Source organism: Malurus melanocephalus, unplaced genomic scaffold (assembly GCF_030028575.1).
Source record: "Malurus melanocephalus ecotype Western Australia unplaced genomic scaffold, MMel_1.1 scaffold_13, whole genome shotgun sequence".
In the NCBI taxonomy this organism is placed as follows: Eukaryota; Metazoa; Chordata; class Aves; order Passeriformes; family Maluridae; genus Malurus; species Malurus melanocephalus.
In genome coordinates this window covers 56421-78716 of record NW_026623245.1, presented here as the reverse complement: position 1 = coordinate 78716, position 22296 = coordinate 56421, and the positions used below count along the sequence as shown (strand labels likewise).

The 22296-nt window shown below is 42.0% G+C and overlaps 1 protein-coding gene across 4 annotated transcripts in view; it reads left to right on the top strand.

The window, feature by feature from the left end:
* RIN2 (Ras and Rab interactor 2) overlaps positions 1-22296 on the top strand; it is a 65594-nt gene continuing 43298 nt past the window's right edge. The window contains exon 1 of one of the 4 annotated variants that reach the window (XM_057381600.1): positions 1-53. The gene's annotated coding sequence lies outside the window, so the exon portion shown is untranslated. Of the gene's footprint in view, positions 54-4598; positions 4668-22296 lie in introns of those variants that run through there. The other 3 variants (XM_057381608.1, XM_057381625.1, XM_057381593.1) reach the window with 3 other exon arrangements.

Here is a 22296-nt window from a genome sequence, read left to right as displayed (position 1 = left end):
GCCCGGCGCTGCCGCCGACGCGCCGGAGGTGAAGCGAGGCGAGGAGAGACGAGGTGAGGCGAGGGAGGGAGGGGCGGAGGGGCGCCAGGCAGCGTGGGGATCGCGGCCGTCCGTGGGGCTGGCGGGACCCGGTCGAAACAGCCCCCGGGAAGGCTCCGAGGGAGCGGGCGGGCCGGGCCCAGCCGAGCCCCGGCAGCGCCGGTGCCGCGGGGCAGCGTCGTCCCGGCCCCGGCTGCAGCCGGTGCTCTCACCCTCGGCCCCTTTCTCAGCCAAGGGTGGCCGGGTCGGGCYGGGCCCCGCGCTGGGGACCCTGCAGGTGTGCGTCCCGCCACCTCCTTGTCCCCTCCGGTGTCACGGACTCGCGTGGGGAGCGCGGTGCGCKGCCCCGGCTCTGGCACTGCCGCGGAGCGCACGCCGTGGGCAGGAGTCCAATTCCTGCTCCACGAGGAACCCTTAGTCTGGGCATCCACACTCCCTTTGCTGGCTGGGACAGGGGCTCCTGGGGCCTRAAAGGCGGGGATGCAGTGTGTGTCTTGCTGCGTCCTCTTCTGAGTTACTTTCTTGCAAGTGTTGTGGCAAAAGTTCCTTTGAGATCACGCAGGTGTGATATGCTAGATGTGGAAAAGCAGACGGTGTATTTTCCTCTGTGAGCTCACCTTTTTATCATTCCGGGGTACTCACCTCTCATTTGTTTTATTTGCTAATTTCCCTAAGTGTCATTCTTAAACCCTATTAAGTAAGGAACGTCTTTMTGTCCCCTTGCCAGCCCAGCTGAGTTGATGAGTGTTTGCTGTGGTAAAAGTATGCCAGTAYTGCCATGGAATCAAACTCTTGACTTTCCTCAGGCCAGATCTATATTAAGGTTCATTAGTTTTAGCTCCGTTTAGCTCCAAAAATACCAGTTACTTACTTGGAACTTGAACATTTAATTACATCAGCAAGAGGAAGTGGGACAAGGYTATACTGCCAAGGGTCTGTTAGCAGCCAGTGCTGCTGGCACAGCTGGATAAGGTGTGTTGGGGGGCTCTTGCAGGTGATTGTGGTTGAACACTGTCACTCTGTTTTACTCCCAGCCGGCTCAGTGTCTCTCACTCCACCTCTAGGAAAATGGTCGTGGTGTCTGTGTGAAACCCTGCTCCGCTGTCCCCTCCTCCCACCCTTGCTGAGGCATTTGGTGATGGGCAGCTGGACAGGGGTTCTGGTGTGTGGCTGACGGGAGCAGGTGTGGCTCCTGTTGCTCTTGATGTAGAAGAAGACTAGCTCCTCTACTTAACTAGCAGGGGCATTTTTGAGTTGTTTTTGAAGCTAGTTCAAGCCTTAGTTACTGAGAGACTGAATGAACAGTAGGGTGATTTTTTTCAGGAGGGACTTAGTGCTCTAAAAAAAAAGAAAAGAACAGTACCGTTACTGTAGCAGTTAAAGAGCTGCTGTTATTTATGAGAATAATGTGTCTGTCACATCATAGGTGAAGTAACTCATCTCCCATCAGCAGCAGGGGAATTATGGACTACTCTCTCAAGTAGATATGTACTCAGTTCTTTCCTTAACATTTCACATTATCACAGCCACAGCTTTTGGTGCTGTAGGTTCATTAAGAGGCTCTGTATCAGGAGAAAGGAGTTCAACAGCAAAATTGTGGTCTCAGCTTCCAGACATGATGACTGCAAACGTCTGTGGAGCAACATACAGAAAACTGGTTCTGTGGTCAAATGTATTGCAGGCTCTGTGGTTGTKCAGGATTTGCCTGTGGCTATAATAAATACTTGGCATACCATGTAGATCTTGAGAGTAAGAGGTTTAAGAGTAAAAGTAAGAGGTTTTGCATACCTCTAATCTGCAATTGGAGATTTATCAAGATGTGTCTCAAAAAAACCCTCTAAAATTCCTCAATGAAGAGCTGCTGTGGAGAGAATGCTAAGTAGAGTCCAGTGTGCCACTTGCCATTTGTTTTGTTTGGGTCACTTATCATTCAATTGGTAATGCCTATCAGGAGAGGGTTTGGAAGTGCAATTGAATATTTGGTACCCTGTATTAAATTGAATCATTGTGTAGGAAAATACAGAGGTGTTGCAGTATGAGTTGGATGTATATGGTACTCTAATTTTCCAATACGTGTCTTAGTTCAGAACACTGAAGATAAATTATTCCTAACATATTAAATRCTGCATCAAAACACTTAATGCAATATAGTTATCCCATGTCTTGTTATGGAGCACATTACTGACAGCCAGAAAGGAGGTCATATATGCTTTTTAGCATTTATGGTGCTTGTGATGCAGAGTAGAGCTACTGTGGACATTACCTGCTATTCTACCACCTGCAGTTACCCAGTCCTGAGGTGCTCTGGTACACCTTACCATACATGTTCAGGAGTCTTGAACATTTGCAGCTGGAGCAGGACAAAGAGAAGGAGCTGGCAGGGGCATGGAATTTTCTTTGTCTCAGCTGCTGTGAGCCATGACATGGTTTGTTTGTGGCAGGGCAGCTGCTGCTGCTTCACATTCTTGGCTGTAGAGTCTGAAGTGTGTAAATGGTCTGATCCTGCTTTTGGTCTGGGCCCTGYGTGATCCTTACGTGGCAGGGAAGATAYGCTGTGCTATAACCSAGCCTGTGCTAATTTGGCTTTGAGRACCTTCTCCTAGGTAGACCAAGACMAACACAGTCCTTTCTCTGCCTTCTTGTTCAGCAAGGCTGCCACAGAAATGAAAGGTGGTGAAGGACCTGGCAGGCATTGCAGCAGTCCATGGCTGCCTCCACGCTGGACATTCTGCCCCCAAAGCTGCCCCCTGTCTCAGCTGATGATGTGATTGGCGAGACASAGACAGAGATTAGTGCAGTGTGGAAGCTCAGGTCCTTTTCTCATTTGGGAGTTGTGCTGCTGAGAAAAATGTGTGTAAAGTGCACATAGCTGCTCTGTGCCCTAGGAGCCTGGGCAAGAGTCTCGGTGTGGAGGTGTTCGTAGCTGCCTGTTTTAGCAGAGGGCTGCTGCATAAAGTTTTCAGGCAAAACAAAAAGCCCAATAATGTAGCATAATGTTCCCAGCTTCTCTCATGCTTGTGAAGTTCATTCTTTGTGAAGATCATTCTTTGTGAGGATCATTCTTTAGTCGAAGGAGGGTGGACCTAGTTCTCCTCTGCTGACAATAAGTTTTATGCTTTATTGACTTCAGGGGAGTTGCTTCTGAATTTATGCTGTTATGAATGCTGGATCAGGCCCAAGATCTTGGTTTTATCCTTGAACTTTTGGTTGCCTTTTGTAGATTTTATGAGCCTGCATATSTAGGACACACTATTTATTTTTTAAGTAAAATTGAACATTTTACAGGATGGCAAAAGTCATATTTCTGCCTTGAGATCAGTAGAGAGAAACTACACATAAAAGAAAACAAATTGTGGGGATTCAGTCACATTCTGTAAGTAGGTTCATTCTGGTGTTTTGGGAATGCTGATTAAAAATATTAACTCAGTTGAAAATTGTTTGCATTAATGCTGTACTGTTCCTTTTGGAGCTTGTAAGGGTTCTGCCATGAGCAGGAATATGGGAGAGGAATATGAAGATCTCACCATGGTAGAGTGAAAGTAGCAAAAGGAAATTACTGAAGTCCTACCAGTCCCCTGGCAGGAATAACAATATTTTGTGGTATGTAATTGTCATATACTATTTGGAATTAGTGAACCCGTTTGTGTTGGGTGTTATGTGAGAAGAGAGATAATGATGCTGCACCAGGGAGGATTCTGATCTGTGAAGCCTGTGGGTAAGAAGAGAGTAGGATGAGAAAAGGGAAGTGCATTATTCCTCCCAGTCTTGGAACAGGGTTTTCAAGACAGCCTTGTAAATGAGTGYTTCTTGGAATATGTCTTAATTTATAACTTGTCTTTGAAGAGTAAAAGCCCTGCTTTGCACATAAGCAGGTGTTGTCTTTCTGAGTTCTGAAAAGCCTAACAGGATTGTTTTGTATTATATTTAAAAATGAAAGGACAAATCTTTTGCCATAAGTGGCTGTTGCTCCATTGCAACCAGCAGAGCATTGCAGATAGACTCTGGTGAGAGAGATTAAGTCACCTCTCCAGCCTCATGTATACACACTTAGAGGTAGAAACAACTCTTTTCTGAGGGACTTTTCTCAAAGAAAACCCCAAAACTATTCTTTTTCTTCACCAGCTCCAGAATGTGAATGTTGTCTGGCCAGATGCCCAGGACTAAATACAGTCCTCTAAACAAGGTCTCACAAGTGGCTTGTACAGAAAAAGAAAAAARCCCACAATAGCCAGATACTTTTTTGACTTTTAAATGGTTCTTTTGCGCTTTTTTCTTTTGCATCAAAAATGATGCCTTTGGCTTCTACTTTGTATTTGCTGAATACAAATTGTGCTTTCCAGGAATTAACTCCAGGGCTCCTCAATGCTGACTTTGTTGAAACATACTTGCAACATGAAAATAATTCAATAATTCATGGTTTTGCTTTCATGCATGATGTGTATTACATATGCTGACAGTCCCTTCTKAACATGACTGTGGCTCTGTAGCCTTGTCTTCCTCTAAATTCTTTGCTTAATATTTTCTCCTAACAGATAATTATTTTTGAGCATATGCCAAGACATGTCTTTAATGCATTTGAGAGTGAATGTGTGGAAAGCGAGGGGAACMTTGATGACTCCGTGGTTCAGGTGAGGACTTGGAGCTGTAGAGCGCATGGGAATGGCAGWAGGCAGGTCTGAGTGAGTGCTCAGAGCAGCACAGGGAGCCAGTGCACAGAGAAATGCTGTTCACAAGTACACTCTTTTATCTTCCTGCCCTGCAGATGCCTGGTCAGGTGCTCAAGCCAAATGCTGTAACATGGGGGGCTTCTCCTGTGTAGAGCAGTGGACAGAATTCCCAGCTGTTCTGTTCCAGCCCAGCCTGTGTGCCTGAGCCACTATGGCAAGGTGCTGCTGTGTACTGCAGCTTTGTGCTGGTCCTGTAAGTGTGCCTTGTGATAATTTTAACTTGGGAATTAAAGAAGGCTTGTACTGAGGCCTGGGGATGCCTGCTGCCAGTTTTGGATCTGCTGTTATGGGAAACTGCTCACTGCCTTTTGCAAAGAAGTTAAGTTTTTAAACTGATTTTATTTTAATGCAGCCACAAACCAAAACCATAACCTTCACAAAAATAAACATGCATCCTTGTGCCAGTTGGGSCCTTGGCATGCTTTATGCTGCATAACTTGCTGAGACTGTAATTTCTTAGGAAAGCAGTTAGATATTGGCAACTATGAAATGTCAGCCCTCTGTTGTAATAAGCTATTTTAGCTACAGCTGGGGATTTAAAAAAGAATAATTTACTCACAGCATTCTTGGTAGTTAATACAAGAATAAAAATCAGACTTTGGACACAATGAATAGCTTGGGAGAAGGAAGCAGGATTTTTGTGGTGTGTTTGCTAAGGGCCACAACTGTCTGSGTGCATGACTGGGGACCTTTAGGGTGCTTTAGATTAAGTTGTGTATGTACCTGTTGCCACAGCATACCCCTACATTTTTACCTAGGTTTTACTAGATCTATCTAGAGACAGCTGTTAAAATTATGGTTGTTTTGGAAGTTTATAAGAATTCATTTTTGGGTGGTGTAAGTAGAAAATGTACTGGTAGCTTGAACTTTATTGACTTAAGTTATAGCTGCAGTATTGAAGTATTTCTCTGAATATATGTTAGAGCTAGAAGTTGCTGCTGAAATCTTTGTAGTAGCTGGAGCTTTTAATTAACTGGAATTTTAGAAAATGGGCTTTGAGGAAATAGGTAGAAAGGCTTAATTCTAGTTTGTATTGGTGTTCTTCATTTATGTAGTACATCCTCCTTTGCAAACTGTATTGCTTGGAATTTTTAGCAGAGAAAGAAATGAGTTAATCATCAACAAGCAGCTGTCTTTCCTTTGGAATAGTTCAATGTTTCTATTTAGTGGTTCCATAAAAGTTCTTGATTAATGTTTGTTGCAMTGATAGATGCACAGCTCCTCCGCTTTGGCAGAAATCCCTACAAAGATATTCTCAGCATCTGTTTTGCAGTATGTCCCTTTAAATGTTTAAAATTATTGCAGATTCTTTTCTAAAAGTTACGATTTGCCAAAGTAAATATTTGATTTGTTATAGTGCAGGTTCATTTTTTGATGTCTATATGAAAAATGTGATTTCATCCCTTGATACTTCATGAATGACTGGGCATATGTTAGCTATCACTTATGGTGATACACTGTGATAGCTGTGGTGTATTTCCATGTGGTTAACAGCAGCTCTGGAAGCCRGAGAAGTGTTTCAGCTGGATCCTGTGTGTTTTGCTTGAGTACACCTTGCTGGAGTGGTGTACTCTCACATACACAGCCTCTTGACAGACACATGGGACACCTTCCTGGGCTGCTAGTAGCCTTCTGTTTGCTGTGTCACAAAGAACTATTGCTTTTATTACAGCTGGAAGAGAGAGCTTTTTTTTTTTTTTTCTTTTTTAGTATGGCATCCTGAGAGCGATGTCTAAATTCAACCTTTTAATTAAGGTTTATTTCAGAACAAGGAGTGCATAATACTGTGAGAGGTCTGCTGATGGTCTGTGTGTTGCTTTTCATTGTTTTATGTGTCCTAAGAACATACAGTGGGTGAGAGTTGTCTTTCAGTAGTTACTATTAATATTCTAATCATGGCTAGAAGAATATTAGTTCTAATAATCTCAATAATGTTCCTGGCAAGCTTTTTGTTGCATCACTGAAGTACAGAACATAAAATCTAAGGAAGTCTTCAGGGTTAGGTGGATAATATGTTTAACTGAGGATTACTGGATTGAGACTCTAACTTGGAAGCAGTGATTTGAAGAAAGTAGTCTTAATATCAAGACATTCTTTCATAAGACCTTTTCCTTCACAAAGGCATGTGTTCATCAGTTTGGTTAAAAYGGCTGCTTGGAGGCAATGCACCRGTCATGATGAGAAGACTCCTTGGGTTTTTGTTTTTGGGCCTTCCAATTCCCACGTGCAGGTGGATCTTGTGTTCCCTGCAGAGTTGTGTCTGTGGGAAAATTTCATTTGCTGGCAGGGATGGGATTGTAATGCTGGTTACAGGCATCTGCCCTGTGTCGAGCAGAGCATGCCTTTGGGCCTAACAGAATGGCAAGACAGCCTTTATTTTGCTAGTGGAAGTCTTCATTTGGAACATTTTTCTGAAATCTAGTGCATTAGAAGAAATTTAAGAAAATGGATTGTAGCTCGTTGCCAGTAAGCTTTCCATCCAGCAAGGTGTTTACACTCTGTATAGCTAATTTTAGCTATGAATGGTCCATCAGTTTTTTTTCTGTTCATGCTTTTTCCAGTTGATGCATTTTGTTAAAATAGCACCAGTTTAGACCAACAGATCATGTTTAACTCTGAAAACTAGGTAAAGAKCCAGACAAAAATAAAACATCAGGCCTTGTCACTCATAGGTTATATACATGGTCTCCTTCACCTATAGTAAACCTTTTTTAGTCTGAATGTACAAACACCAAAGAAGAGCAGCTCATGTAAAGTTTTGGCAAAATTGATTGTGTATGATGCCTGCWGGGTGACTCTTTCAGCATTTTATGGAATCCTTTCCTTCTGTTCATCCACWGTCTAGTGGCTAGCACAGAAACCTGGTTGTCAGTTGAAAGGCTTTTGTCTCAAGCTGGCCASCTTTTAACTGAAAGCAGTATGGTTATTTGCTAGGCTATGGTCTTTTCCCAGCCTTTCAAATAGTCATTCACCCCAGCAAGGCCTAGGATCTTCCTTTCAGATCCACTTCAGCAAAGCACCTGTGCCATTGAGTCCTTGAGCCTGTGTTGCGAATGTGTAGGCTAACTCCARATTATAGGATGGTCATCACTTAAAGGTCATATATTCCAAAGCTGCATATAAATGTCTGGGGCAGTTGGCAAAATTGTGATTTCTTCCAGGAAGTTTCTTACATTGCAGCCTTGGTGGTCATGGAATGGCAAATTGAACTGTTACTTTTCCAGGCCTGAGTATGATAGTGTAATTTGTGTACAGGTGTGAAATGTGTAAGTGCAGTGTTTCTGAGTGAATTTACTGTGTGTTTTAAGAGATTGGAGAGAGGCGCTTTTGTGTGGCTAGGTGCTAAGAGGCATGACAGCTTTTTGAAGGTGCTGCTGGGCTTGGAATCCATTCCCAGTCAAGAGATKAACAAGCAGAAATTGCCAAAAGTTCACTGAACATGCAGGTTTCAAACAAGGAGCTCTTGCTGCAGAAATCTACAGTGCTTGTAGCACAGGGTAGCTGGTGTTTGCTGTACACAGAAGCTGTGGTAAGAAGCTTAGGCTAAAAAGTCATTGGCAGGATGGACAGAGCATGAAGAAGGAAGGGAGTTCCAGAGTGGAAAGTGATTTAAATGTTTTTAAAACTGGATTACAATCTGGGTCTCTTTGAATTATGCATTGCTGAGCACTAGGTTCCCCAGGCAAAAGAGGGGCCACTGCAGTTACGTTCTGCAGAATATAACTTTTATTTGAAGGGCAAAAGGGGAAAAAGTTATTCTAGCTGTTCAAGCCTAAGAATAAATGTGGGAGACATGAGCTAAGGGTGGTCAGACTTGCAGCTGCTGCTGTTAAACTTCAGGCTGTAAAGGTAAGTGAAGGAGCTTTGCTCCTGCTTGAACCCTCAGTGACATTAGGAAGCCCGGCTGAGTGTAACAAAACCCTATTTGTTGAAGGTGAAGGAGGGCATGGATGAGGGTACTGACATGCTTATGCTTGATTTCAAGGGATACTGGCATCAAATGCCAGCTTATTACTTGGGGAGCAGGAGGTGTTGGCTTCAGCCGGGTCTTTCTGGGCAGCTCCAGTTGTCCTGTGTGCAGACCTTGGGAGAAATAAGGGAATATACTTTAGTTTTGTCTTTAGGTGGAAGCTGATGCTTGCTCCTTGCTGGGCATCACTCATGTTCACCTTCTCCAGTAGGCACTGGAATAGGACTTTGCAAATAGAAAGAGACCCAGGACAGCAATCCTGACCACATGAGGTCATGGTCCACAAACTGTGGAAGTTGTTTTCTCCTTGATTTGCCTTTTGGTGCTATGGTTTTGGAACAAAGGGAGACTGACTGGGAACAAAAAGATTAATTTTAGAGCTGGATTGAGTTCCCCTAGCTCAGTCACAGCAGGTCAAGTTACTCGAGAGATTTGTGACTCCACAGGGACATGGGTTTGTGTTTGTGCAGGGGAGGGTATGTCATATCTGAGGTACACAAGACAATAATGGACTTGGTGTTTATTTTAAGAGTGGTTAAGATAGACTTGGAAGGGTTTTTTTCCATGTTGTTAAATTTATAGAAAGAAGCTGTATAAAAATAACTGGCACAAGATGTAGAAGCAATAAACTAATGCCGTGTTAAGTCTTGAAACTGTGGTATGTAACCTCAGAAATATTTTCACCTATTGGCAGCTTCCTCTTTATTATCTGCAGAATGAGAGTGATGGAATTTATTAGCTGTTAAACAATTTAATTCTTCATTTGTAAAAGGACCAAGTAAATGTGTATATCACTATGCGTAGTCCGAGCTCTCCCCATACACAATGATTGCCAATGTTTGTTGCTGGCAGTCATGGGAATCTTTTGGTACCACTGTGTCAGCAAGAATTAGACATAGGAAATAGCCTGTCATTTGACTGCTGCCTTACTTTCTGGGTTTGACTGCATTTGGTTCAGATCTGAAAGAAAAAAAGTGACACCAATGGACTCCATCTGACCTATTTGCATAACGTAACCCCCCAGTACAGTAAATATGTGGAGTCACCAATGTGTTTGAATGGTTTGCTTTTGGCAGTACTTGGATCCAGTTTCACTATTTCAACAAATGAGGCTTATTGTCTTCTAAAAAGCCTATTTCAAAACACACTGTCCCAGGAGAGAAAAAACAAATTGTTTATACAAGCAAACTAACAGAGAAGAACAAAACACCCACGCTTCTTTCTTCAGGAGTTCCCCTGCTAGGAGTTTCTATGAACTCATTAATCCAGCAAGTAAGGAGAAACTTTTTAGTTGTAATCAAATGGGTCTTGATGTGACTGCTCATGCTGCTGAGGAAGGAAAGTGTCTGTGATGATATCTCCTRTTCAACTGGGGAATCAAAAAGAAGTTAGAGGAGGGAAAAGAGCTCATCCCAAAACCTTGGGAAGACCTTCATTGSTCCTAGTCTGGAAGAAGACAACCTGGGAGAGGCTTTAAGCTGTTCTCCTTACTGTTAGAGATARTTGGTGCTGTGGCATCAATTCCTCTCTCTTCACCTATGGACTGCAAATGTCATGGCCTTTTGAGRGATTGGAGGAAAGAAGCAGATAGGAGAGTTATTAGGTTGTGATGATCTTGGTCCACCTTTTTAAATGCAAATGTGGTGGAAGAAGGGGAAGGGATAAGAAGGCTGCTCAAATCTGCATGAAGTGAAGGTGTTGTGGAACATGCATGGTGTCCACCTTATAGTGGAAGGGGTCCCTACCCATGGCAGGGGTAATGGAACTAGATAACCTTTAAGGCCCCTCCCAGCCTAAACTGTTCTATGATTCTATGAATATGGAATCYTGTCTGCCCAGGATCCTTATGCAGAAGGCTTGGGAAAAAGGGGTAGAAAAGGAGAGAAGCTTTAGTAGGAAGTAGAAAATAGTGAAAACTGAAAGCAGGAGGAAAACTGAAAACAGGGTTGGTGGRTGGAAACCTCACAGGTATGGGGAGGGAAGCTGGCAAAGTCATGAGGCTTCATCTCCCAGRGGTTCTGTTGCAAGAGTGAAGGCAGGCTGGGTGTAGGGGCTGTGGTAGGGGAATCTGGGACTGCTCAGGATAAGTAGAGGAAGAGGATTGTGCTAGTGATGAACAATGTGATGGGGAAAGGGAAGAGCATTGGGAAAGCAGCAGTAGCCTGTGCCCTGCTGATGAATTTACAAGTCAGCTATGACAGARGGTGATAGAGTTATCAGAGGGAAAAATTGCAGGGAGAAGTCAAAAGAAAAATTGTCCTCAGAAGGAGGAACAAGAAGTGCACCATGAGGACAGGAAGGGTGACCTGTGCTTTTGTGACTTCAAAGTTGCACAGATTGGGACCCAAGTCAGGAAGTTTGGTTTAGGCTGACATTGCTAGCCCCATGGCATATATATAAAAAACAGGAAGAGGAGTGGAATTAACTTGAGACAGATATTTCAGCAGCCTTCAGCTTTGAATTTCCTGGGTTTCATTGGTGTGTGTCATAACCTTCTTGGGTTTTTTTTTTTTCCATAAAGAAATAGCATGGAAGAAGAAACATTTAAGACTGTTTACCAGAGTAATGTGTTGTGACTGATTTTTCTCTTTTGTTTGATGAACATATATTTGGAAAGTAAATTGTAGATTCTAAATATTTGAATATTTGGAACTCCCTTGCCCCTCAAAAAGAAAACATCTCCAAGGTGAATRCCTCTACCTCTCCAGTTGCCCAGATAAGCCGTAGTTCAGTATGAGAAAAAATAAAACTCAATATTTCGGAGCATAGTTGGTCAAATTTGTGCATGGATTTTATAGAACAGTCTTTATAACTGGTCTTATAGACCTGATCATTATGAGGAATGTACAGGTGTCTGAAATGATTTTGAGGATTTAAAATGGCCTCCTGATTYTTCCAGATAAATCAGGTGGGGCAATACCTTACATTATACTATCTGCAGACTCTGTTCTAAAGAGCTATTGCATTGCCCTATTCACGTCTCCCCTCTGGTCCCAACCAGATCCTCAAACAGGCAGGAAATAAAGAGTGTGTAAATCGAGTTTGTTTTTACTCCAGGATTTGAGTTGTGGTTTCATTTTGGTTTTTAACCTCCTACTGACCCAGAATAAGTGTAAGCATTTTGTCTAGGCATTCCATCTCTTGTGATGTATATATGGCACAGCTGATAGACAGTGAGAATGCTGTGCTTTGAGTTTATGCTGCTTGTGTTGCTGCACTTGTTCAGCAGTGAACTGGCACACGTTGATGGCTCAGTCTGCTTTTTCCAGTCTGTACAGTCCAAGTGTGGTTCAGGAACAAATGGCACATTCTGAGCCCAGTGGTGGTTTTCCCTCTACCTAATACAGGTTAGCTGTGCTGTGCTGTGGTGGTGCAGAAGGTGTCAAGTCTCCAGTGGGGCTACCCCAGTTCCCAAGCCTTTCTCCACAGCAAAGACAARCAATGAAGCAAAAGTTTCTACACTGAGCAGCCTATCTGCTCATTGCTGGTGGGTTAACCCCATCTGAGCTGGGTTAGGGCAGTGAAAACCCTGCTACAGGCAGAAGTGTCTGGTACATGTACAGGGGTCATCTTTGTGTGGGGACACAACCAGTGACCTTGGTTTAATTAATGCAAGATTTTCTTGGAGTCTCTTCTGTGCATAAACCAAAATAAATAGATCAGGACATAAGCACTGTTCTTTTCAAGTTCTTCTAATGAAAATATTTTCTTTTGTTCATTGAGAAATAAATATTTTGCTTGGTACGGAGCTTCATGGTTTGCTGTGTTTGTGCACCCTTGAGAATAGGGAACCACATTGGAAGAGCACTATAAATTGTGATTCTTAAAGCGATTGATAACGTTCTTCAAAAATTAGTAGTGAGTGCYGAGTGAATAAAGAAGCAAATCGTCCATCATGTCTGATATCCAGCTGTTTAAAATAAACAGTGCAGCCACAAAAACTCACATGTGATCTTCCTCATACAGTCTGTTGGATTACATTAACCTCTGGGTCAGAAAGCTCTAGTGCAAATATAACTAATGCCATGCAAATACAATTGTTACTGAACAGRAAACAAATCCATGCCTGCATAGCTAGGGTACCCTCAACTTAGCCCCTTGGTGCTGACCTGGTGTGGTTCAGTATGTGGGATGCTTTGCAATATTAAACAGGAATATTGAAAATGGATCCTCTCCAGGTCCAAGAATTACAGTGGCTTTACACTAGCTGACCCAGAACACTTAGTGTTCTTACTTTAGGAGGGGAGAAATCAGGTTCAATCACTGTAATTTTTKCCCATTTATTTAAACTTAGATAAATGTTTGCTTATCACTTACTAGGTAAGGTGCTAGGCTATTTGTGAATATTTTCCAGTGGTAGATAAATAATAGTTGTGGTTTATTTAGCCAGATTGTCCCTGTAAAAATCATATATCCGAAATTTTCTTACTCCTGCTTATATGTGGCTCCAGTAGTACATTAAATTATTGGTTCCAAGTTTAGACGTTTTTTTACCCAGTTTGTGTGTTTGTGCTCAGGTGTGTRTAATTTGTTAATAAATGCAAAGTTAAAAGTCTGATTTATTAATTATTTAAGCTGTTGTTATGCTTTTTGACTTTGTATTTCCTATTGGGTTATGCAAATGTAGCAATTTGTGTGTGATGAAGAGTAAAAAGGGGTTTTGGAGTGGTGGAGGGCTCCCATCACTGTGTGAAACTGAGTAAGAAAAATTTTCCTCCGATATCTTGGTATTGCAAAAGAAGTAAACAAAAAAGCCAAAAACACATCAAAAATAAAACCAAACCTCCCAAACACACACTTGCCTGTTCCCTGCTTTGTGATGTCTTTGCAAAAACCAGAGGTTGGAAGGGGCTTCCAAAGTCCATTCCTTCCTCCAGGCTGACCAGGAGCTTGGTACCTTCTCCCCCTCCTCTGATCACATCTTTCTTTCCCCTGCCCATGTCCTTGGTGATAGTGAGGGGTTCCTGTGGATTGCCATCAATGCAGTGTCTGAAATGTCACTGCTGAGTGGTTTATTCCTTGAGAAAACCCTCTGAAGTAGGGCCCTACTGTTCCCAGTTTTCGTGGGAAACGAAAACTAATTACACATTGAAGTTCTCACCAAATCTGAGGCCCATTTCTTAGATCATGAGAGTACATTAACTACTAGTACTTTTTGTCTTAATGGGACCCTGCCTGGGCCAAAAAGGGCACATGCTTCCCAAAATCCCAAAACATCCTTCTCTTTAAAACAGATAATGTCACAGTTTTTAGATTTGTCTCCTTGATACTGTGAACATAGTGTTTGGTATAAGTCTGAATTTTTGTGGTTCACAAAACTATTTCATRTACTATTGCTAAAACTGTGAATAAAGAAGAAAGGGTGAAATTGTTCCTAACTAATGCTAAAGGCTGAACTGAGAATTGTCACAGGTGGTTATGTCTTAATAGTTTTGATTAAGGAATTMAAATATTAGCTTTTACCATGGACTCTGAAATAAAAGTACTCTTTAGTGGCCTTAACTTTCTCTGCTTGGAGGAAGAGCAGCCTGTGTACTGGGAATGAGGTAGCTGCTGTCACWGGGAGCTATCCAAAAAACAAGGTGCCAAGTGTGATGCATTTCTGATGATCTGGTTCCTTAGTTAATAGCTAAGCCATTAGATCAGTGGCACAATTTACATATTATCTTTCAGATAGGTCACATGGAAGATGAGCATAAGGTCAACACCAGAGTAAAGAGGTGTTTGTTCCCTGGTTAATCATTGCCTTGATCCTGTGCTGAAGCTGAGGTGCAGAGCAAATGGCGCTTTTGGTGTTTGTATTCAGTGGTCTCAAGGTGATCAGTACAGGCTTTTAAGTGGAGCATGGAATGACAGAGGGGCTCCTGATCTTACAGATTCTTCTTGCACACCATTTAGTGCACTGTGCTGAACTCATTCCAGTAGTTTTGGCCATCAATGGAAATTTTCTGTTGATTCTGTGAAATGCAGGATGTAGTTTCTTTGGCATTGGCTGCCTCCTGAACAGCAGTTTACTTTGCAAAATGTTTYATAGGRAATAATGAAACCATTGCTTGCTATKATAAGGGAGTTATTTTCTTTCAGGAAGATACCTATTAAGCATATTAGTGATGCAACAAACGTAACTAGAAAGTGCTATTGCATTAGAATTGGCAGAAGCTTCTTTTCTCTTTATTCATGGTTTACCAAACCATTATTCAKTGTTTACCAACTATTTGACATTTGATTTTCTTTTTAATAGTTAAAAGCCTAAAAGATACTTAGGGTTAAAAAAAAATCACAGCTTCTGTAGCTCTTTAAAGAGCACTTTTCTAGCCTGTAATCCATGGGTCATATTTATTTGTAAGGTTAAACAACTTGTAGATCTGTCTGCCTTTTTTTCTAATTTGTGTGTCGCTTTGGGTAAACAAATGCAATTATTTTCAATTAATTATGTGAAGAAGAATTTATCAAAAGAATTCGTGTTTCTCTAGCTCTTAAAAGAGAATTGCTCCTACTGGAAATCAGCTGAAGCTTTTCTGGAAGCACTGAGCAAAATGAGCCCAAGCTTTGATGTGCATAATACTCTGCTGCACAGGAGAAATACTTACGGTGGGACAAGGAGAGTGGCTTCAAACTGACAGTGAGTAAGTTTAGGTTAAATTGGRTATTAGGAAGAAATTGTTTCCTGTGAGGGTGGTGAGGCCACRTTGYCCAGAGAAGATATGGCTGCCCCATCCCTGGAAATGTCCAAGGCCAGGTAGGACAGGGCTTGGTGCAACCTGGGATAGTGGAAGATGTCCCTGTCCACAGCAGGGGGGTGGRATGARAGCCTTTTAGATCTCCTTGAACCCAAGCCGTTCTGCAATTCTATGATCATGGAAATAGGAGAGTAGATAGACGTGTTCAGGCTCTCTGAACCATCAGCAAGTTAGGCCTCAATCTCCCTTGCTGCATGGAGGATTGTCACCTCTGGCAGGGGTGTGGTCRGAGCTTCATTTTGATGCCTCCATTGGGCCAGGAGGTAGGAGCTAGGAATTGAGTATGAAACCCTCATCATGCTCTGGCGTTCATGATACAGGGGAGTTATGCTGTTSCCAGTTGCTTAAAATAACCCATGGTCACACCCAACAGGTCTTGTGCTTCTCCATCTAGAGGCAGGTGCTGAATCCCATCTCGCTCTGCATTAAAGTTTCGCTGTGAATTCTGGAGTTTGTCCAGACCTTGAAGCTAATATTGTAATTCAAGCAATTACTTTTTCTTGCTTCTTCCAGGAAGTGCAGCTCAATGTTAAACTTTTTAAAGAGATTTGAAAACACTTGTGAATGTTTTTATTATTAAATGGTTTTGGCAGGAATAGTAAGTGGAAATTACAGAAATACTGCAAGAGACGCTAGTTTTTGTGAGGTATCTAGGCCAGGGAATTTGGGAAGAATARAAACCTTCTGAAAGGTTATCCAAATCAAAGCCAATCTCCTCCTAAATGTATTTCTCTGACATTTCCAGAGAAAAAGCAAGACATGAATGTACCAACAAACAATCATTCTCTTATAAGAGATTTGGTAGTATCCTCCATGACTAAATGCTGTGCCAGAGGAAATGACTTGGGGTTTTATTCCTTTTCAGTAATGTGGAAAGTATGCCACAGGAGCAAGCAGGAAGAGGTTGTTTAGTGGAAGAGAGGGAGAAGAAACTTGGGAAGGGCTACAGAGAGGCAGCACTAGCAGCAAACAGAGCTCTCCTGGTAGTGGTCCCTGCTCAGCAGTTTGAGGATTGGATTTTCTGAGGCATTCAGTGTTTGCATAACTATATGCTTCTGCTGGAAAGAGTGATGCCATGTCTGCTCGTGTTGGTGGGAGCAGAGTCACGTTGAATCCTTATGCCATTTTTAGATGGGATTTTCAGATGTTTTCMTTTCTGAATTTATGGCTTCACAGATAAAAGAAGTGGGTAGACAGCTGTGAGTGAGACAGTGGATCTGCCCAAAATCTAATAGAACTTTAAGCCTCTCCTGAGAGTGCTGTGCTGAAACAAGTTCAAAGTAATAATTCCTCTTTATCCTTTAGTCTCTTAAAAGGCTGCCAAGTGAGTAGGATCTGGAATCAGGGAAAAAAATACGCCTGCAGGCAAAAGATTGGTTAAGGCAGGAGTGATGACTGGCTGAAACCAGATGTAGAAAGATCAGTGGGTGAGTTTGGCGGTGATGTTCCCACTTTAGGGTGGCCCCAATAATAATGTTGTGATGCCTGATGCATAGACTGGGTCACAGCCCCTGAAGATCACTCTGTCCAGGTGGCAATTTCTAAAGCAGTGGCTGATGCTTCTTGTCTTAATGCCTGGTGGGGTGCAGTTGTCCTTGGAGAGCTGGCTGTGATTTAACAGCATTGCTATTTTAAGCAGGATGAACAGGATTGATAGTTTACCTGTGACCCTCTCATTGTTTTTGAAAAATTTGGGCGTGTTGCATATTTGTGTTTCCTTTGCAGTTTCTGAAGACAGTATTGTTTCCTGAAAAGGATTTCAAACAGTCCTTCATGGCCCTTCTGCCTACMCGTGTAGGAAATGATTGTCTTTGTAAGATCTGTTTACCTCATGGGCAGAGGTACTGCCTGGGAAGTACTCACTGACATCATACTGGTGGCTTTCTTCAGGGGAGTAGCTCACACAAACACATGATGTTCAGGTAGCAAAGATGAAAGTATTAAGAGTGCTTAAAAGAAAGGGAGGGTCAGGGAATTTTTGTTATTTCCAAGTTTTTTAAAACTCTTTAATTAAAATGGCAAAATACAAAAAATACACCAGTGTGTAAAGAGTGACTTGCCGTTATTGCTCTGTGTCTGTCTTGTTTTCTACAAGTAATCTGTCCTTGCATTACTTGAATTAAAAAAAAAAAAAAGAAAAAAAAAACTGAAAAAGACTGTAAACCATTTCTGCAGCCAAAAGAATGATGGAAGTTAGAATTTCTTTTTACCTAATCCCCTAGCATTTTGCTTGTGGATACAGCTGTGTTAACACAATGCAACATTTGAGTTGAGAGGTCTGCCAGATCCTGGCACCAGTGATAGTTTGCAGACTGAAGGTCTTATTTGATAGATTTTCAAAGTGATACTGTGCTCAGTTGTATCTATGTTCCTGGAAGGAGGCTTGYAGTCAGCTTCTCAGAGGAAATACTTTCAAAAGGAAAAGTTTAATTTTGCCAAGATGCAGATAAGGTCAGAGTAATTGGACAAACCAGAGCTTTGTAGGTTAGAGATGAGCACAGCCTGCTCCCTGGGACTGTGCAAATGTGCTAGGAGAACAGGAAAATGAAATGTATGAGGATAATTACATTTGCTGAAATTCCAMAGTTCTGTATATTGTTTGGCATATTGTCAAGTGTAGAATTGCTTTTAAGCAGGGTGGAGTTTTTTTTACTTTTTAAAATAATGTAAAATGTAGTTATGCTTCCTGTTTCTGGTTTCTATTCACACCCAGCAGAAAATGGGTTCACCAAATGAATTTTAGTTGTTTTAATACTATGTATTTATAAATTGCTATAAAAATTGATTGTAATATGATGCTAATTCACCAGAGGTTTTACAAGTACATCTGTAGTAGCTTCTGCCTAGCTTCCATGCTTTTCTGTATTCCARCTGTACCCCACTGCTGGCCAAAGGRACACACTGACAGGTAGCAATCAGCATTCTGATATCAGCTGACCTTTGCCAGCTTATACTTAACATCTGGTCTGATATTTTCTCCTGTAGCTTCTTGGATGCAAAACACTAAACCCTTTCTTAATTTACCTGAGGTAGTTTCTGTCAGAATCTGTGCTCAGTGATTAAATGGCCTTTRCAGGTGGAGAATGAGAGAGGGCAGACTGAGTTTCTGCAGTGGAGTAACTTACATTTAAAATGCAGGGGAAAAAAGATGGTCATTCTGCAGGTCAGCCAGCAAAAGGAAGGCTGCAGATCTCTTCCTTCAGTGGTGGCATACATGGAGGTTCTTCCTGCTATCTTTTTGTCAGTGTTAGACTCTTTTCCTCTGTCAGGTCTTGTTAGATTGGCCAAAAGATCAAAAATCMTAGTTAGGAACTAAGGAACAGGAAGTTGGTGCAGTTGGATAGCCTTGATTACTCAGGAAATGAATGGAGCAGAGGTGGGGTGAGGAGGATTGTGGGCAGGGACTTCATATGTTCCTCATATTGCTGTGGCTGAGCTCAGGAGAGGCATATAGACAGACAGTTTCATCTTTGCTAGGACTTTTGGCTAAAGAAAATGGAATGTTTTGCTGTGTAAAAGCAAGACTGGAATGAGAGATTAAGGAGAAGGATCCTGGGAAGTCTAGCAAGGTAGTCATTGGCTCTGATATGGTTAAGTATAGGAACATACCAAAAAATCCAAATAAAATTGCAGTAGAGGGAGTAAAGCGGGAGCTGTTATGACGAGAAGTCAGAAGTCTCAGTTGCATACAGGCATGTGAAAGGTGCTCTGGCATTCCTGTGTGTATGAAAACTGGGAGGAGGAGGGAATGGAAGAAAGAAGATGAAAAGCACTTAGTTTTTGAAACATTGAGCTTGCATGGGCATGAGCATACATGCAGTAGCATTGGATTTCAGGGAAATATGCCAAGCAGACAGATGATGCCTTCTCCCTGCCCTGTCCTGTCTGTGACACAGGAGCTCTGTCCTGGATGTGAGAGCTGTGGGAAGGCAGCTCTGTGGGTAGGAACCATCGGGCACTTGCTGCACATAGAGAGCAGGGGTGAAGTACTGGGACACACAGAAGGCTCCCTTCCAGATGGCCGGGCAAAAGGCCACATGAATGACACAGTGAGCTGCCCCTGCAGCCTGGTGACATTTCCAGTTCGGTTTCTGAGCGGGCACCCYGGAAGTGTCTGGGTGAATCTATCTTGGCTCCCTGCCTCAGTGCCTGAAACACAGAGGGAGGAGAAAAGTCTCCTCTCCAGTAAGTACAGGAGATTACATGTTTTGCTGACTTTATCTACCCAGCTTTCCAATGAAAGGAGGGAGATTTTTTGTTTSTGACACCTTCGTACTGTCCAAACTCTACAGACTACTTCAGAACAGTGTCTTTCYAGCCAGTTTTGGATCTGAGYAAGCATCAGATGTGCACAGCTGTGTAGAGAAATGACAACTCCTGACAGCAGGAGTTTACTTTTCTGCAGTTRTYTYTGCRTGATGTGGAAGTAACTTTCAGTTCYGTGGTAGGAACCCACCCTCAGGTTTTGAAGTGCTGCACACAGCCTGGCCATCCATTTTAYCAGTGAACCCTAATGTCTTCTTGTGTGTTGGATGGTGAAAAAGAAGTATCTGCACTAAAAGGCCCCCTCCCAACAAATACAAAAAAAACCAAAACAGCAGTGTTTCCCATTGTGCTGATTTTAGTCAGAAATACTAAAACCCCTTAAACATGAAATATTACTTAGGTTATCCTAAATGAGTTTGAAATGACACTGTAACTACAAAGGGTGGTAGGGATTGATTCACTGGCTGTATGGAGCTGAGAAGAGTAGGGGCTTGACTCTGCTGAGGCTCAGAGTTAAGGTCCTACAGATAGCAGTAATATTGCATAAATAGTAACTAATAAAAGTTATGAAAAAGTTTAGAGCTCCAGAACCTCTCAGAAGTGAAATAAGCAGTGGTTTTGTTTGAGGCTTTCTTCTGACTGGAGTCATACCACTCTTTCAAGGGCAAACTGTCTATTTGTGTGTTTGCCTTCCTCTGTGTGTTTGAGTGGGGAACGTAAAAATCCCAGCATGGTCTTATTTTGGTAATAGGATTGCATGCAGACATCCTTGTGGTTAAATAGAGAAAAAAAATCAAAACCCGTGAGATTTCCTGTGGAGGGGTTGTTGTTTGCAAGTGGAGTGATTAATGACTCTAGAAATGCATGTACAACTGCAAGATCTTGCTCATAACCCTCTAATGTAACTCCTTTAAAATCTCTGGTTTTTTTTTCCTGTGTCATTTAATTTGGTGTTGTCATTAAGTTAATAAGATGAACTTGGACATTTGAGGTTTTATTCTAATTCCTTTTTGAGTTTTTTGGTTCTCCCTCTGCCTTCAGACTCTCACATGCACATTTTCTGTCCAAAATTCATCTAAAAAAGACCTTTTTTTAGCAGTTTGTTATGCTCCCCAGAGTGGAACAACTGTTCTATACCTCTGAATATGGCAAATGAGGAGACAGAGCTTAACTCATTTAAGAGCACATGCAAAATCACTCGCTTCATTAAATATCATCTCCTATGGGCTTGGTGCAATGAGCTCATTTAGACACACTTCTAAAGAAATAACAGTTCACAATTTTTTAAAGCTTCACCAGGAGTGTATCCTTTAGGAACACTGATTTAGGAAGAAAGTTGGATTTTTTTTTCCCAACACTGTTTTTTGTCTYCTGTTGCTCATCCCCATGTGTTTGTTTTTCACAACAATGCAGAATTCAAGGTTCTTCTTTCAGCCTTTAAAGTCTGCAAACCCTGACTGTAAGGCAGGCAGGTTCCTGAGCTTCCTGAGATGGCTGCTTTTTAACCGGAATCTAAGTGGAAAAATGTAACCTTTTCTACAACTCTTACTGTAGGACCTCTGGAAACAGGGAGAACTAATTAAAGCTTTCTGCTACATGTTAAAACCAAAAGAAAATGTTTCTTTTCTCTTGCTTATACATCTCAATTTTCTCATGCACTTTTGCTTGCCAGGGTTTTGCATTTAACCCTTTATTTTTATTTGAGCTCCTCCTTCTGCCTTCGTCTTACCCGTGTATATTCTTTCTCACAAGGCTTTAGAGTGAAGCAGAAGCATGTGTGTGTTTGCTGTGGGGTGTGTGTCAAATGTGTTTTTTTACCTGTCAGCGTTCTCTGTCCCCGTTACTTTGTTCTGCTCCACCTCCCTTTGCAGCCACATCCACTAAACTTTGTTTTCACTGCTACTGACAGACATTTTTATTTTAATTTCTGCTTGTATCAGATCAGAAGCTGTGTCTCTTATCTCCACTCTGYCATGTTTTGCACTTGCTTTGTTTGCCATTTTGGTAACTGAAACTTCTAACAGAACTCCCTGCTATGTGGTTGGTAAATGTGTGGATGAGGAGAAGAGTTAGGCTGTTAAAAAGCAATTACAGACTCACCTTTGAAAAACCTAGAAAGACTTTTTAGCWATGGAACTGACTCCTGCTTAGTTCAGATTCACAAATTGCTGGTGTGATTTGGTTGTGACTTTAGAGCAAGTCTACTGTCACCGCTACTACTCTGCTCTCAGATGGAGATCACCTGSATTATATTCCTTCAGTGTGATGTTCAGTTTACCTGGTAGTGGAAAATGCAGCTTCTTCCTAACTTCATCTTCAGTTCCTGACTTGAATATGACTCAATTGCATTTTAGAAACTTAAAGCAGCATCTTTAGGGGGGTGTTTGGGCTTGTTGTTGTTTTTTGGTTCTTACTTTCATGGTAGAGTGTTTTCTCTCWTGTGGGTGATTTTAAACTGTTTTTCCCTCCTGATAAGTCCTACTAATACTGTAATATTTGAGAGTGGATTGTAATGACATCTAACATTCTGTTCTGTTTGTACTGCAGTCTGAGG